Raw genomic sequence first — 18,320 nt, forward strand, 5'->3', positions numbered from 1 at the left:
AGTGGTCCCAGAACCGCGATTAAATCTTTGTGTTTCATTTTCGGCTGTTTAATAGGCGGTCTAGATTTGCGTGAGCGTTGGGAGGTGGAGCGGGAGGTTGAATGGTCAGTCTCGGATGAATTACGACAGGATGTGTCGCCTCGTGACGGCAGTGTGGATCCCACCGACGTCATTGACACAGGGATTAGAAATTTTTCCATGCAGGTTTGATAGAGAGATAAGACAACAGAATTTAGCAGGGGGCTTGGGATGCTGAAAGTGTATCAGGTCTCACAACTGAAGCATCTCGTTGTCAGGTCATCACATCGTGATCATTATGTTGGACTGGGCGCTAGGTAGGGGTAGAAGAGACCCAAAACAGTCACATTTAATGTCAGTGTGCCACAGAAGCATGTGAATGTAGCTAAAAGTAAAGGTAGCGTTATCTGGTTTGTCGAGTTAGCTTGTACTGCTAGGATAGGTGTTCAGTGCTGGCTGTGCCAGTACATCAAGCCTCCACAGTAATGATGGGTATAAAGTGATGGAGTCCCAGGTTATAACAGTAATGGAACTGAGAGGACAAAAACTGAGTAAAGCTGGCTGTGAGGAATCAAAAATGGCAGCATGTTTACATAAGATTTTAGGAGGCTTTGACTCCCTCTGGCTGGCTTTCTATTATTAAATAGCTGCCAGTAAGGTGCAGAGGACCTCCTGCAGGCACTATAAGGGTCAGGGCACATATAATGTGGGGTGGGAGTACCTGTGCGTCTCCAATGCTGTGTGGCCGGAGACCCGGCGGGCCGGCTCTTAAATTGAGGTCCCGGCTTGAATATATGGGGTAGGCCTTAGATCGCTGGGGCTCCATGACGCTCCCCGTGTTCGCCGCTCCCCTTCTATTCCAGCGGAGAGGTGTGGGAGGGGAGGTGGGCACAGGTGGCCGGCGTGGGGAGTGCTGGAACAGCCGCTGATGAGTCGCGGACGAGCCGCGGGCAGCTTCCGGTCCGAGCTCCATCTGCACTCCAAGCCCCGGCTTCGGCCGCAACCCGCACGGACGTGCAAGACATCCGCCGGCTCCGCAGTACCCTCCGGGGGACAACTACCGGCCACCAGGGAGGATGGTAGGGACCCAAATCTCTGATTGCGGCCCAGAGAGGCGTCTTTATTCAGACCCGGCCAGGAGCTGCAATGGAGCACGTCCTCCCTGGTCAGCAGCTAGCGGTGAGTGTTTTTTTAGAACTGGTGATGTTTGCTCATAGTAACCAGATTCTACTTAACATTTATCTGGCTGCTTCTAGAACAGTGATGGGGAACAGTTGGCACTACAGCTGTTGTGGAACTACACATCCCAGCATGCCCTGCTACAGTTTTGCTATTTGGCCAATCTAAAACTGTAGCAGGGTATGCTGGGATGTGTAGTTCAACAGCAGCTGGAGTGCCAAAGGTTCCCCATCACGGTTCTAGAAGATAAGATAGAATCTGGTTGCTATGGGCAACATCAACAGTTCTGCAGTGTGCAATGTGCAATGATTAAAGACTCATTGGGGGGAGTGAGTTGTGGTAATTAGAGAGTAGGTGAGATACAGGTCTAAGGACATGAGGTTTGAATGTATTATGAGGTGGTGCTGTTGAGGGTTATTAGGTGAAAGCAGATCATTTGAATTGGATTCTGGAGGACCAACGACAGGATTTGAATTGGATTCTGGAGGACCAACGACAGACTGGTGAAACAAACCACTCCAAACAAAATGACCATGCTGGATTGCTTAACTTAATCAATGCCCTGCTACTGTTCTTTACCAATCAACTGCAGCTGTTTTTTGTCGCCGTCCCCCTCCCCCACCGAATAACCATTTTACCTTGCTTAGTTACTTTCCCTTACCATCCATTCGACAGCACACTACTCCATCTTTTTCACCTTTGGCTTCTTGCGACAGGACAATGGGCCTAATTCAGACCTGATTGCTGTTGAGTGATATCGCACAGCAGACGATTATCGAATGACTCCGCATGCGTATGCACTGCAATGCGCACGCGTGAGCCCAAACAGTGATAGAATGGTGCAAAAATTTTGACCACTAGGCATACACAAGATGATTGACAGGAAGAGGACATTTGAGGGTGATAACTGGCCGTTTTCTGGGAGTACCAGGAAAAACGCAGGCGTTCCCAAGCGTACTCTGGGAGGGTGTGTGACGTCAGCTCCTGCCCAATCAGCTTGATTCTATCGCACTGTAGGAGTAAGTCCTGAGCTACGCACAGACTGCACGGAATGGAAAAATCATTCGATTGTGAGTGAGTTGAGAACGATTTTTGCACGTAGTACGCAGGCATTCACACACTTGCACGGGGTGAGTTTTCACTCTCTCTGGGCGGCGACTATCTGATCGCAGCCCTCTGCAAAAACGCAGAGGAGCGATCAGGTCTGAATTAGGCCCAAGATATGGAAGACTGTAGCTCTGTTGCAAACAGCAGGTACTGCAGGAAACATGTAGAGCAGCGTATGTTCAATTCCCATAGAAGATGAGGTCCTGGTGTGAGCAATAGATCACAGATAGAAGAGTAGTAATAGTTTACTTTTCACGGTCTAAAAATAATGTATAAAGCACAGCGTCTAGTACATCCAGGAGGCAATACAGGGGAGAATAAACGTAGTAGGAATATTTTTCAACACCTAATTCTAAAATTAGGCAACAACATTCCAGGTCCACACCAGATCATATATGCATCAATATCCGTTGCATTTCAAGCAAATAGTAGAAGAAATGATCTATTGAACAAAAAGCTTACCATTCTGGGTAGAGTATATTCAGTGTCAGGTTCAGAACAGTGCATCACTGGGCACCATTGCAGTGCATACGGAGTCATTCGATAATCGGCTGCTGTGCGATTTCACTCAACAGCAATCAGGTCTGAATTAGGTAGGGGCAAGGCCGGTGCAATGTTTCTGGGCACCACAGGTAAAAGTTTAGCCTACTGCTCCCTGCCTTCCTCACCTGCCCAACCCACACACCAATATAACCACTTTCTTGTCCCTCACGTAGAAGTGTGGAGGTGTCATCTTGGAAGTTCAACAGACACCATCTGTGCTCAACAAAGATGCCTATCTCAGAAACATCCTTTCTAGCACTTTAGGCAGCTGCCTAATGGATGAGCTGTCCCAGGGTAGGGGACTGCTAATGCTGTTCTGGCGTCCCTTGTGAGATTGCATGATCTGGTGCATGTAGGGTTACCAGATCATCCCTCTAATAAGGGACACATATGTGGCTGGCTGACTTCAAGCTTCCATTTAACCTGGTTTTAATGAGTCACAGAACCACTGCTCTAGTCTTTAGGGAATGGGTCTTCAACCTGCGGCCATACAGCTGCTGTGGAACTGCACATCCCAGCATGCCCTGCCACAGTTTTGCTATTAAGGCATGCTGGGATGTGTAGTTCCACAGCAGCTGGAGGGCCACAGGTTGAAAACTATGCTTTAGGGCCTCGAAGGGGTGGGTGATCAAGGGCCCCCTTTACCTCTTGAACCTGTAGTACCATACCTCCTGTAACTCTGCACTTACTCAGAGTACTCAGTTTATAAATAGGTAAATGTAAAACTGTTACAAGGCCTGGATACAAATTCAGAGACAGAGGAAGCAGAAACATTTAGAGAAAAAGGTACAGATTAAAGTACCGGCCAATCAGCTTTCTAACTGCCATGTTACAGGCTGCATTTGAAAAATTGCAGTTAGGAGCTTATTGGTTGGTTCTTTATCACCGTGCAATTTATCACTCTCCAAGGCTTAAAAAATCTGGGCAATAGTTTGGAATCAAGTGCAAACTTCCAACATACAGCAAAAACCCAATTGGCTCCTCAGTCACAGTACTCATATTATTCAGCGAACTCTTATTTTACACAATCAGAGTTAATTTGCAAAGAAGAGCTTCAACAAGGCATCACTGCAGGAAAAGATGGCGACATAAAACTGATTTGGAACGTTAGCAGGGCCGGCGCTACCATTAGGCAGCTTTAGGCAGCTGCCTATGAGCGCCGGCCACTGGAGGGCGGCACTATAAGATGATTAGAAAATGCTTTCTTTATCCTCTCCTGTTCTTCCGTAAGAGATGAGGAGCAGGGATGTTGTAGCAGCTCAATTGCTGCCGTCTCCGCCCCCCCCCCCCCAGTGATAGCAGAGCCGGCGCAAACCGCTCAGCAGATCCCGCAAAGCAGGGAGGCGCCAGACCGAAGAGGCGCTCTCCCTGATCTGCACTGCAGCCTGCTGTTGCTGGCGGCAGCGTGAAGAGCGGCTCTTGTTCACTTCCCTCCGGCTCCCTCCCTCTTCTTTCCTACCCCTCCTTCCCTGCACCATCACCAGCGGCGCCAGCAGCTTGAAGTGCGCTACCGGCTCCACGGAGGAAATCTCATCTGCTCTGCACCTGCCTCCTCCTCTCACGGACGTCCTATAGCTGCTGCGCCCACACCATGTACTGTAAGTACAAATATTATCCACTTGGCAGCTCCCTGACTCTGCCCCCTCTCCTGCTGCACCGCCCCGGGCTGGCCTATCTGCAGGGACCCTCAACAAGGAGCGCATTGCTGGCTACCACCCAGAACCGGATTAAGAGGGTGGAACAAGCATCATGTACCCCGATCCCTCCGTTTTATAGGGCCCCCCTGTTGGATCTGCTCCCAGATAGCTCTAGCACGGGATGATAGAGCTAAGCTAACACAGCAGCAGGGAGAAGAGAGACCTCCAGGCCAATCACAGAGAGCTTCTCCCCGGAGTCCCCGCCCCCTGCAAAGCACTGCTGGGAAGAAGACTGGTGGTGTGCATGTGGGCTGAGAGTTCTGCAGGGTGAGAGCAGAGGCAGCAGAGCCAGCCAGCCCACAGCAAAGTAACATTGGACAGAGGGGCAGCTGCTGGGGAGAGAGAGAAAACTCTGCAAGTAAGTGGCTGCTTTACCTGCTGCTGCCTAGGAACATCACACTGCCCACTGCTGCTGCTTCCAGTTATCATGTCCTGCTATTCACACTCACACATTTTGTGTGTACTTTACATGTGACTGTAAGTTGGTGGATGCTCTAACCCTCCCTCCCATCAGCCTATTGCTAGATTCAAGTGGCCTAAGGGACCTTTTACGCCAGGGGGAGGAGGCACGACACAGAGGAGGAGCTAGGCCAGCGGGATAGTTCCTCTGCTATCCACTCCACCAACTATTACCTTTAGTAATCAAGTGGCGAGCGAAGGGGAGCGAGCCACCGAGCCCGAAGCATGACGAGTGTACATTTCGGGTACCCAGTTCAGCCGTGGCTCCTCCCCCAGTGACGTCAGAGGTCCCTTACCCCACTCCGATTTAGAACTATCCATTGCCTAACCCTAACCCTCCCTCCCTCCCCTCAGTCTATTCCCTAACCCTCCCTCTCCTCAGCCTATTCCCCAACCCTAACCCCCTCCCCCCCTCAGTCTATTCCCTAACCCTCCCTCCCCTCAGCCTATTCCCTAACCCTCCCCTCAGCCTATTCCCCAACCCTAACTCCCCCCCCCCCCCCCTCAGCCTATTCCCTAACCCTCTCTCCCCTCAGCCTATTCCCTAACCCTAACTTAGAGGTGACTAACAAGTTGCACACCTGCGCACAGGTTCTTGTGTCATACTGATCACCTACTGCAGGACATGTGTATAATAATGCACTGCAAAATGCAGGGACCGGAACTGCGCATCCTGTCCCAAGTGACCGCTGGGTGAGGCTGGGGCAGATGGATGCAGTGAGAGCTGAACAATGGGAAGGGGCAAGGGATAGTGTAGTTGAGGGCATATCTGTATAGCTTAGTATTGTGCATGGTATACCCCATCCCCCTGCTGTGGCGTCCTGTATGTGCGGTGTTATACTCTGTTACTGCAGCTCAACATGTTACTGCAGCTCAACAACATGCTTATGGACAGCGATACCGGCATCCCGATGTTTAAATCCCGACAGGGGAAGGTAAGTATGCTATCCCCTGCCCCCTACCCCTCCCTTCCCACAGAATAACCCTAACTTCCCCCCAAGTGCCTAACTCTAATCCCCCCCCCCCTCCTCCTGGTGGAGCCTAGCCCCCCTACCCACAGTATAACCTGAATAAGGTACACAACTATGTGGTACAATATGAATCATGGCCACTATGTATGGTGTAATGTGACTAAGATTGTGTTACTGTGTGGCATAATTTGAATTGGGGTACTATTGTGTGTCCATGCCCCTTTCTGGTGAGACCACACCCCTTTTTGCAGCATGCATCTATCCCTTTATTACGTATGGGCGGGCGCAAATTTATCTTTTGCAGGTGGGCGCCGAACCCCCTAGCACCGGCCCTGCACCTTACCTTGCATATTCCTGACCTGGCCCCCGCTCCATGACAACATTCTGAAATTGATCCGTGCACCCCCTGCCCCTCCGATCTCTAGCATGATGCCCGCACCCATCCCTCCCCCTCCCACCAATTGCCGGCTCTGGCATGTGTCTTGTCTTCCCAACCCCCCCGTGGCGAATTGCGGATTCGGGGGGTGCAGGCCCCTGCCCCCCACATATTACCCCCCACCCCTCCCCAGGCTCAGAGGTTATGCCCCCTCCCCTCCACAGGCTCAGAGGTTATGATTGCGGACTCTTGCAGTTTGGCTGTCCCCCTCCCCCCGTTGCCGCAAGTCCAGGTTCGGTTCTGGCGCCCACATGCGACTTCCAGCCAGCCCCCCAGTGACATACTCCCGCAGGTTACCTGCTGCCCCCCTTGCTACGATTGCAGGCTCCAATGTGTTACTCATCAGAGTAACCATATCCCCCCCCCCCCCCCCATCCTGCCGCGACTCTCTCACTGCCCCCCCCCTCCCATGCACCATACCCCCGTAGCACACGCAGGGAAGGGGGGGGGGGGTTCTGGGTACCCATCATTCCAGTGGCTGTTCCGTGGCTGGCAGTGTCTCTCCTCTGCAACCCAGGTACATATATGTGCAGTACAATGTATATGTTTGTTTAAATGTACAGTACGTGTGTGGTGTGTTTGTGTTATGTATGTTTGTGTATGGAGTGTATGTATAGTCTGTGTATTTTGCCAACAAACACACACACTGTAACTGTCGTAACTCTCCCTGTCGTCACTGTCTCTCCCTGTCGTCACTGTCGTCACTCTCCGTGTCGTCACTCTCCCTGTCATCACTGTCGTCACTCTCCCTGTCGTCACTCTCCGTGTCGTCACTGTCGTCACTCTCCCTGTCGTCATTCTCTCTCCCTGTCGTCACTCTTCCTGTCATCGCTGTCTCTCTCCCTGTCGTCACTCTCTCTCTCCCTGTCGTCACTCTCTCTCTCCCTGTCGTCACTGTCTCTCTCTCCCTGTCGTCACTCTCTCTCTCTCCCTGTCGTCACTCTCTCTCCCTGTCGTCACTCTCTCTCTCCCTGTCGTCACTCTCTCTCTCCCTGTCGTCACTCTCTCTCTCCCTGTCGTCACTGTCTCTCTCTCCCTGTCATCACTCTGGATGTCCCTGCTTTCACAATTTCAGCTCATTCAGTGTGCTACAATGTGAATTTCGGCTCATTCAGTGTGCTATAATGTGAATTTCGGCTCATTCAGTGTGCTACAAGGTGAATTTCAGCTCATTCAGTGTGCTACAAGGTGAATTTCGGCTCATTCAGTGTGCTACAAGGTGAATTTCGGATCATTCAGTGTGCTACAAAGTGAATTTTGGCTCATTCAGTGTGCTACAATGTGAATTTCGGATCATTCAGTGTGCTACAATGTGAATTTTGGCTCATTCATTGTGCTACAATGTGAATTTCGGCTCATTCAGTGTGCTACAATGTGAATTTCGGCTCATTCAGTGTGCTACAATGTGAATTTCGGCTCATTCAGTGTGCTACAAGGTGAATTTCGGCTCATTCAGTGTGCTACAATGTGAATTTCGGCTCATTCAGTGTGCTACAAGGTGAATTTCGGCTCATTCAGTGTGCTACAATGTGAATTTCGGCTCATTCAGTGTGCTACAAGGTGAATTTCGGCTCATTCAGTGTGCTACAATGTGAATTTCGGCTCATTCAGTGTGCTACAATGTGAATTTCGGCTCATTCAGTGTGCTACAATGTGAATTTCGGCTCATTCAGTGTGGTACAATGTGAATTTTGGATCACTCAGTGTGCTACAAGGTGAATTTTGGCTCATTCAGTGTGCTACAAGGTGAATTTCGGCTCATTCAGTGTGGTACAATGTGAATTTTGGCTCATTCAGTGTGCTACAAGGTGAATTTTGGCTCATTCAGTGTGCTACAATGTTAATTTCGGCTCATTCAGTGTGCTACAATGTTAATTTCGGCTCATTCAGTGTGCTACAATGTGAATTTCGGCTCGTACCATGTGCTATAATGTGAAAGGGGCACCAGTACTAGATAGTATAAGGGGTTCTACTACACGGGACACGCCCCCTTTTGGGTGGCCACACCCCCTTTTCTGGAGCGTGCGCGCCAAAGGCGCGTGCATAATTACATCCTTGACTTTTGCATACCCCCACTTCAAAATTTCCACTACGACCATGTGTGTGTATATTTTATATATATAATATATATATATATATAACTACATACACACACACATATATATGTGGGGGGGGGGGGCAGCTGACAATTTGCCTAGGGTGCTGAGAAACCTTGCACCGGCCCTGAACGTTAGCACTTGCAAACGTGGGAAAAAAAACATGTTGTTGCACGGATGGAGTTAAATAATAATTACATAGCAGAAACAAATGCCAAAGTCTACAAGTCCAGACAGCAGGGCAGAACACTGTGTGGAATGTATTGTTACTGCATGAATGTGCTTCTCTATCTGCTGCTCATAGGGGATACTAGAATTTTAGAGAGATCTTTGTACTCACAAAGAAACTCATTATGATTTGCCAAGTATTGCTGTTTATTATTGCATAGATAAATGTGTAAAAATAAAATAAGTTTAAACCTATTCTACTGGAACTTAGAAGAACGCTGACATCACTGGAATTAACTGAGCAGCTGTCTAGTTGATCTGGGATTATAAGAATCAATGATGTCAGGTGCATGACGTGCCGGAGGGTGGAGAAGGTGGTTTGCTCTAGCAGATAATTAAAACCACTAGCATCAGACTGTAACTATTAAACCACAGAGCCAAGGAAAAACTGAGCATAAAAGTGCTTCGTAAAGTTCAGTGTTTTTTTTTTTTAAATATTGTCAGTTGCACTGTGGTCTAGGACGCTTAAGTAGAATAATGGTGCAATACAAAGCAATGATATCCCAGCGGTCATGTTACATAGAGCATTTTAAGCAGTGAAAAGCAGCATTTCTTCTGCTGAGCATGTTTCTTGTCACACTACAAGAAATAATGGTCAGTGCCCAGGGCTGGATTCACCACTATGCACAGTAGGCTCATCATGTTGAGGGGTGTGCCAGAGGAATCTATCAGCTTACAGGAAGTACCTAATGGAACAGCATCTGCTTCCCATGTCTTGTTTTTCTCTGTATTCAAGTATATGGTTCAAGTATCTTTATGTAGCTCTATCAACAGCAGTCTCTTCCACTTTCCAAAACAGGAAGGGTATTGCCACTGAAAGACTGAGCAGAGCTATATATTTTAATGAGCATGAATTTTCCAAAATTCCCTCCAGTAATGGACTAGACCAGTAGATCCCAAACTTTTTTGAATCATGGCGCCCTAGAGTATCAGAATTATTTTTCATGACACCCCTAGGCCAAAAGTTTCTTATTGAGAAATTTAGAAAGAAATATTAAATGAAATTGTGTTTATATGCCATTCTTAAGTTCAGTTATATGGTATGGGGCAGGATTTGCCTCTGTTTGTCCCCATAGTTAATGATCGTGAGCCACCAACACTGGTTTTGCCTATTAAATTGACCATACATAATTAGAATTGGTTCTGGACCACCAATCCAAGGCACCCCCTGCAAGTGTCCTGAGGAACCCCAGGGTGCCACTGCACATAGTTTGAGAACCACGTGACTAGACATTGGGGTCTATTTACTACACCTTGATGGAGATAATGTGCATGGAAATAAAGTCACAACCAACCAGCTCCTGTCATTTTTCAAACCCAGCCTGTAACATGGCAGTCAGGACCTAATTGGCTGGTACTTTATCTCCATCCATTTTATCTCCAAACAAGGATTATTAAATAGACCCCATTATCTCTTGCTAAAAGCAGCTGGATTCCCATCTCCAATACCAAGTATATGAATGAGTCCATCCAACCACTGAACTGTAAAGGGCATATTTCATTTGACTAATTGCTGTCTAAAATCCCTGAGGAGCGGGGAAAGGTTATTCAGTCAAATAGTCTCTTTCCATGCCTAAAATCGTGGTAAACCAAGTGATTCCGTGAACGTGAACCCCGATTGAATATGCCCGGAGGTATGCCAAAGTAAGATGTATAGGAGCCTACCATCATTGTATATGTAGATAGCCTTTACCAGCCAACAGAATGGGTAGGTCACTTTCTTCATAGCCTCAAAGTACATGTGAATACTTTATGAGAAACCAAATATTGTTTCAAATCAAATGATTTTAGTTTACTTCCAATAGATGTGCTTACATAAATACTGTATGTGGGAGAGTATTCCCCACGTTCTCTTTTTCTGCATGTACCGGGAAGAGCACTTAGTACCACGCAGACCCCCACTGACACCACATCTTCTGTGGCTTTCTTCCTGGGGCCCTCACATTCTCTCAGAACCCCCACCTGGGGGGTCACCATGGTGGTGGTGTTGGAGTCTTTCCTTCCTCCGGTTATACCTACCAACTCATACCCTCAGAACTGTCCCTTTCATTCTCAATATTCAAGGTAAATGCCATTCGCATCTTCCAACCTGCTCACCATCGAGTAGATGTCATTTATCATTACCCATGGTCCTAACTCCAAATTCAACTTTGCTTCTTGGCTCCACCCACTTCCTCCTTTCTGAACTTTCCTCCCGCATCTTAGGGGACATTAATATCCCTATCAATGTCCCCACTGACCACTTGGACTCTAAATTCCTTACCCTCACATCATTTGGTCTCTGTCAATGGACCCCCTCACCCTCCAAAGTGAGTGGGCACTCATGTAATCTGGTCTTCACTCACCATTGTGATAGCTCTAATTTCACCAACTCACCATTTCTCCTCTCTGACCATCTTCTCTGTTTTAACTTATCCCTCACTCCTTCTCCACTCCTGCCTCCCAAGGCTACCATCACTAAGCGTAACCTTGAGGTTGTCGCCACCATATTCTTATCCTCCCTACTCAACTTCTCCACCCAAGCAGTTTCCCTATACAATGTCTCCCTTACTTCTACTCTTGATTCTGTTGTTCCGGTTGTCATTACTCATCCTTGCAAAGCCATATGTCAGCCTTGGATTTTCAAATGCACCAGATATCTGCAAGTGTTCACAAACTGCAGAGCAACAGTGGAGGAAATCGTGGCCCTACGCAGAGTTCCTTCATTTCAAATTTATTCTCTCAACCTGCAATGCTGTCCTCTCCCTCTCTAAACAGTCATAGTTCATTACATCTCCTTCCAGTCCTCAAAACTGTCTGGCCTATGTGAAATCACCCTCTCTGGCCGTTCTTTCTCCTCTCATGACTTTTTATTAGAATATGGTGGTAGCACAATAATTCCTTGCTGCCTTTCAACACCAGAGCCAATATTTACTAAAAAATCGAGTTTGTCCGATTTGTGTTTTTTTTCTAAGTCCCAACACAGGAATTCACTAAGCACAAATCTCTGCAGTGTTTGGGCTATTCGTAATGGTTTGATTGGCAAAGTTCAGAAATACGAATGAATAGACCATCGGTCAAATGCGGCTGTTATTTCATACAACACGGGTATTCACTATTCATTCGTATTTGGGTGTTAGTCTCTGAGTGCTCAAGTGCGGGTGTATTTTTTTGCGAATAGTTAAAAAAAGCAGCAAAAAAATAGACCTGCTTTTTCCAGTCGAGTTTGGATAACCATGCACGGATCAGTGAGATCTGTGCATGGTTATCTATGGGCAAGGGTCTGTTTAATGTAAAAACTTTGGAAAAAATTTGCGTGGGGTCCCCCCTCCTAAGCAAAACCAACCTCGGGCTCTTTGAGCCGGTCCTGGTTGAAAAAATATGGGGAAAAAAATGACAGGGGTTCCCCCATATTTAATCAACCAGCACCGGGCTCTGCGCCTGGTCCTGGTTAAAAAAATACGGGGGACAAAAAGCATAGGGGTCCCCCGTATTTTTTAAACCAGCACCGGGCTCCACTAGGCAGGTACATAATGCCACAGCCGGGGGACACTTTTATCTAGGTCACTGCGGCCCTGGCATTACATACCCAACTAGTCACCCCTGGCCGGGGTACCCTGGAGTGGGAACCCCTTAAATCAAGGGGTCCCCCCCTCCAGCCACCCAAGGGCCAGGGGTGAAGCCCGAGGCTGTCCCCCCCATCCAAGGGCGGCGGATGGGGGGCTGATAGCCTTGTGTTAAAAATGAGAATATTGTTTTTAGTAGCAGTACTACAAATCCCAGCAAGCCTCCCCCGCAAGCTGGTACTTGGAGAACCACAAGTACCAGCATGCGGTGGAAAACCGGGCCCGTTGGTACCTGTAGTACTACTACTAAAAAAATACCCAACAAAAAACAGGACACACACACCGTGACAGTATAACTTTATTACATACATGCACACCTCCAAACATACATACTTACCTATGTTCACACGAGGCTCGGTCCTCTTCTCCATGTAGAATCCTCGGGGTACCTGTGAAAAAAATTATACTCACATAATCCAGGGTATCTTCTGTTTTTTGTATAATCCACGTACTTGGCAAAATAAAAAAACGGAAACCCGACCCACGCACTGAAAGGGGTCCCATGTTTACACATGGGACCTTTCCACGACTGCCAGGACCCCCCCTGACTCCTGTCAAAGAGGGTCCCTTCTGCCAATCAGGGAGCGCCACGTCGTGGCACCCTCCTGATTGGCTGTGTGCTCCTGTAGTGTCTGTGAGGCAGCACATGCCAGAGATACAATGTAGCGCCTATGCGCTCCATTGTATCCAATGGTGGGAACTTTGCGGTCAGCGCTTGACCGAAAGTAACCTCACCGCTGACCGCAAAGTTCCCACCATTGGATACAATGGAGCGCATAGGCGCTACATTGTATCTCTGCCGTGTGCTGCCTCACAGACACTACAGGAGCACACAGCCAATCAGGAGAGTGCCACGACGTGGCACTCCCTGATTGGCAGAACTGACCCTCTTTGACAGTAGTCAAGGGGGGTCCTGGCAGTCGGGGAAAGGGGTCCCATGTGTAAACATGGGACCCCTTTCAGTGCGTGGTCGGGTTTCCATTTTTTATTTTGCCAAGTACGTGGATTATACAAAAAATAGAAGATACCCTGGATTATGTGAGTATAATTTTTTTCACAGGTACCCCTAGGATTCTACATAGAGAAGAGGACCGAGCCTCGTGTGAACATAGGTAAGTATGTATGTTTGGAGGTGTGCATGTATGTAATAAAGTTATACTGTCACGGTGTGTGTGTCCTGTTTTTTTGTGGGGTATTTTTTTAGTAGTAGTACTACAGGTACCAGTGGGCCCGGTTTTCCACCGCATGCTGGTACTTGTGGTTCTCCAAGTACCAGCTTGCGGGGAGGCTTGCTGGGATTTGTAGTACTGCTACTAAAAACAATATTCTCATTTTTAACACAAGGCTATCAGCCCCCCATCCGCCGCCCTTGGATGGGGGGGGGGGGGGGGGACAGCCTCGGGCTTCACCCCTGGCCCTTGGGTGGCTGGAGGGGGGGACCCCTTGATTTAAGGGGTTCCCACTCCTCCAGGGTACCCCGGCCAGGGGTGACTAGTTGGGTATGTAATGCCAGGGCCGCAGGGACCTAGATATAAAAGTGTCCCCCGGCTGTGGCATTATGTACCTGGCTAGTGGAGCCCGGTGCTGGCTTAAAAAATACGGGGGACCCCTATGCTTTTTGTCCCCCGTATTTTTTGAACCAGGACCAGGCGCAGAGCCCAGTGCTGGTTGTTAAAATATGGGGGAACCCCTGTCATTTCCCCCCCATATTTTTACTACCAGGACCGGCTCAAAGAGCCTGAGGCTGGTTATGCTTAGGAGGGGGGATCCCACGGCATTTTTTTCAGATTTCAAAACAATTAAAACACCTTTTTAAGGTACACAATGAATCCCTGCACGGATCTTACAGATCCAGCCGGGATTCCTTGTGTTTTGTCAGGCAGTGTTTTACTCATCACTCCCGTAAAACACTGCCTGACATTACGAATCACATCGACATCGGTAAAAACGAATGTGCAAAACTCACCCCCCCCCTATCCTCAACATTCAGTTTTCCCTTACACCTTGCAACCCGGTCCCGATTCACAACATCCATCACTGCTCTCTCCTGGACCCTTTTCCCACAGTAATCCTATCACTCCCAAAGTGTTCACCCACATTTTTTCCTACCATGTATTTAGGCTTTCCTTCATCATCCTAATCAGCATTTAATTTCCAACCTGTCACTCCCATGGTATATATGTCACCAGTGTTGCACACCTTCTAATCCCAACCCTCACTTTCATTCCTCATCTGCCACTTTATTTCCCTTTTCACATCCAAGCCAACCATTCCTTCCCTCCCCCTTCCCCCCCTTTTTTCCTCCCCTGTTGAGTGTCACAAAGTATCATATCAATCAACCCTCATGTTATCATCACTCACTGATAGGATCATCCCCCCCCCCCCCCCCCCCACCCCTTCCTCCCCTGGTGCACTGACACCCCTAGCATTTCCCCACTTTTCTTCAGCTTATTCCCTATCGGTGATATGTGCTATAATCAATTTTCCTGCTTTACTTTTTCCCACCACCGGTTCTTTCTTACACCCTGAGTGGTGTTACACATCCCAGCATCACTTGTGATCTTACCTCCTCTTTTTTCCCTTACTTCTCATATCCCCCACACACCTGGATGCACCTGCTCATTTTATCCCATTTATACAAATGTTTATCCTATTTTTCTATTTAAAAAAAAAATCTTTTTATTAATTTTTATTTATTTATTTTATTATTATTTTATTGTAATATTTTTTTCTCATTTAGGGGGATATTCAATTTGGCCCGGGGTGCCGGGTGATAAGTATCGGCCGGTGGGGGCTATTTAATTGGCCCCGATAAGCCGGCGCGTGCCGTGGCTTATCGGGGGTTTTGCTTCACCTGCCTCCAGCAGGCGAAGCAAAATGCCCGATAACAGCCCCGTTTTCAACCGAAAACGGGGCTGTTTCACCCGAAAACACACAGGTTTCACTGAACCTGTGTGTTTTCGGGTGTAAGAGGACTTGTTACCGGCCGAGCAAATTAAATAGCCCGACCACAGCACCCGAAGAAACATCGGGGGTTTTTACTCCCGATGTCTCTTCGGACCAAATTGAATATCCCCCTTAGCATTCTTTCATTCTTGACTTAATCTGAGTCACTCTTTTATAATTTTCTATATTTTCTTCTTTATGTAAATCCTGGCAAGCTATTCACACATCTGTAATATGGCATCTTTTAATTCTTCCATGTATTTTTTCCTCACACTCAGCCAGTGTTTCGCCACTCCCACTTCCCCGAGTTTGCCCTCCCGCAAACGTCCCAGGCGTGCCCCCATTGGTCGGGACGCATTACATTCATGTCCCCCCCAGCTCCCTACAGTTGCAGAGCTGGCGGACACTTGCTGGTTCGGCACTCCACCCACTCCTACAATTAATAGCTACATCAAACGCTTAGCCCTTGTAATAAACTTTTATTCCATCCTTCTGTTTTCATTCCTTGCCGCATTGCATGTAATCCTGGCATTCCCTTCTCCAATATGGCACCATCCCACTCCCCCATGTGATGCGCAGCCCCCCGCCCTATTTGTCTTTTGTGTATCATGCACATATACCTCCGTGAGCGTCAGTACGCTCCGTAACCCGCCCATTCAACAGGCGCACCTAATGCCCTGATAGGCTCAGACGCGCCGCATACACGTTCCTATTGGCCACCAGCACCGTCAGTTATTTGACTCCCGTCCTCATGCCTAATTGAACCACCAAGCCCATTGGCTGCCACCTGTATTCACAGGGTTTTTAAACGTTTCATGCATTATCAGCTGTGAGATTCCGGAAGTGAACAAGCCCACGGGCGAAACGCGTTTTCCACGGACTCTACAGCGGGACCTTCCCATGGAGGCTTTATCGGTCATCACCTACCTCTTGAATTTGACTATGAGTATATTGGCTCTTATTTTCAACATAAGTTACTGTTGTGATAGTTTTTCTCTACAGGCACTTATCTCTTTTTGGCATGCTAAATACCTGTCAGATGAGGCAGTCACAATTTTCTGTGTATAATTTAGCTCACTAATCTTAGTGAATATAGGGTGATTCTATTCCCTGTACACTGCCTGACCATATCTGCTTTATGCAGTTTGTTCCATCATACGTGCTTATTTTGCCTGTAGTCAAGCAAGGGTCTCTCTCCTTTTTTTGCCACAGACTCATAGATGTCTATGTATAACAAGAATGTATATCTAATTTATATTTTGCTCACGAACTTATCCGACACTTTACTCCTGCATTTGTCATTTGTTCTTTGGATATCAATTATCTACCTAACTCCTTAAGTTCCAATCTATATACTTAACTCTTCTCTCAGCTTACTATTGTCTAGTGGACTCTCATCCCCGATCCAGGGTACACAACGCCACTGAGTGACAGTTGTTTTACCCTGCCTAACGTGGAAAGCAGATCCACGTACTGTACTGTTTATCTTTTCTAAATCTTTCATTTCGTATATAGGTGCACTCTCATTGGTAGATAGCCTCTCTACTATCATACCACGCTGCTTATGCCCGATCTCGTCCGATCTTGGAAGCCAAACAGCGTCGGGCTGGGTCAGTACCTTGAGAGGAGACTCCCTGGGAATACCCGGTGTTGTAGGGTAGGGACTATTCCCCTTCTTCCGAAGGGTGGACACCAACAGCAGTATCACCACTAATTGTATCTTTTCTGCTTTTATTTATCTTTTCTTCTTACATTTTCTCTAGCGTCAGGATATCATGATATACATTCCTAATATATGGCTTCACGGGTAATGAGTAAAGTGTACAGTATTGACCTAATCTAATTGGTCTTTCTAAGACAAAATACGTATACTGACCTCCTCTTCCGGTCCCATTAATACAGAACATCTGTACTGGTCAGGAGAAACGGGTGTTAGACTATTCAGTGTCTGCAGCCTTTCTAATTTTTCTCTCATGATTAATAGACCAGAACATTCCTAATATTTTCTCATATCTTTGGATCGTAGATGGGTAATTGTTTCAATTTGGATTAATAAATATATGTTTTAACAAAATCCTTTTCTCAATTGAAGAATTTCTCTTCCTTTCCAAGAGTGCGCCCACACAAGAGCTTTCTCTCTCTCCCCTTGTTAGTACTTGTACTTTCTAGCTCTGGGCGCACCACCAACAGGGACCACAATTGAAAGGTCTTATTTTCCTTTCCAACAATTGTAACTGTCCACCTTTGGTCTTCTACTATTAGTTACAACTTATTATATACCAGTGCCCAGTCGCTCCTTTTTTCCTTAGAATGTGCAAAACTCGGCAGCTTAGTGAATGATCGTATCAGGATTCAAAAAGTTGCAGTAAAATGCACCCGATACCATTCGAGTTCAAACACCCTTAAAAACGGCAAAAACACAAATCTTTGTAAATATACCCCCAGGATCATGGGTTTGAGCTCAACTACTGCCCTACCTGTGTGAAGTACGTATATTCTTTTTGTATTTGCATAGGTTTACACCCACAAACCATAGCAAACTGGTAGTTTAACTGGCTTCTGACAAAAGTGAACCCATGTAACGGGACAGTGACTAAATTAATAAATACACTTTGTGAAGTTATACATATGTGTGTGCTATATACTGTAAATAACTGTTAAAATAACAGGGTGCAGCAATCTAGGGTTATATAATAGATATCTGTGTTCTGGTTGCTTAGGGAGAAAACCACATATTGCGCGGCACCGAAAAACCATCTCCACCGGCATGATAAGGTGAACAATGATGCACTGCAAGACTTCTAAACCATTCTCTCCCATACCTCTTATTGGGATGGGCATGTGCCTTGATTCTAGCCAGAAATGTTGATATAATTTTTGCTTAGGGACATAGGGACAGTAATATACTGCACATATATATTGTTTATACTGCAAATGTTAACGTTGATCGCTCATCTAAGTGTTGGTTTATGCTGTTAGTTAGCTAGGATGTAACACAGATGAGCAAATCCTACATGGCCATACATCTATACGGC

General features: G+C 47.2%; 1 pseudogene; it reads left to right on the top strand.

The window, feature by feature from the left end:
• The first annotated feature begins 16,825 nt into the window (after window positions 1–16,825).
• On the top strand, window positions 16,826–16,944 carry LOC134936846 (5S ribosomal RNA; annotated as a pseudogene).
• The last annotated feature ends 1,376 nt before the right edge of the window (window positions 16,945–18,320 follow it).

This window comes from Pseudophryne corroboree, chromosome 1 (genome assembly GCF_028390025.1).
Source record: "Pseudophryne corroboree isolate aPseCor3 chromosome 1, aPseCor3.hap2, whole genome shotgun sequence".
Taxonomy (NCBI): domain Eukaryota; kingdom Metazoa; phylum Chordata; class Amphibia; order Anura; family Myobatrachidae; genus Pseudophryne; species Pseudophryne corroboree.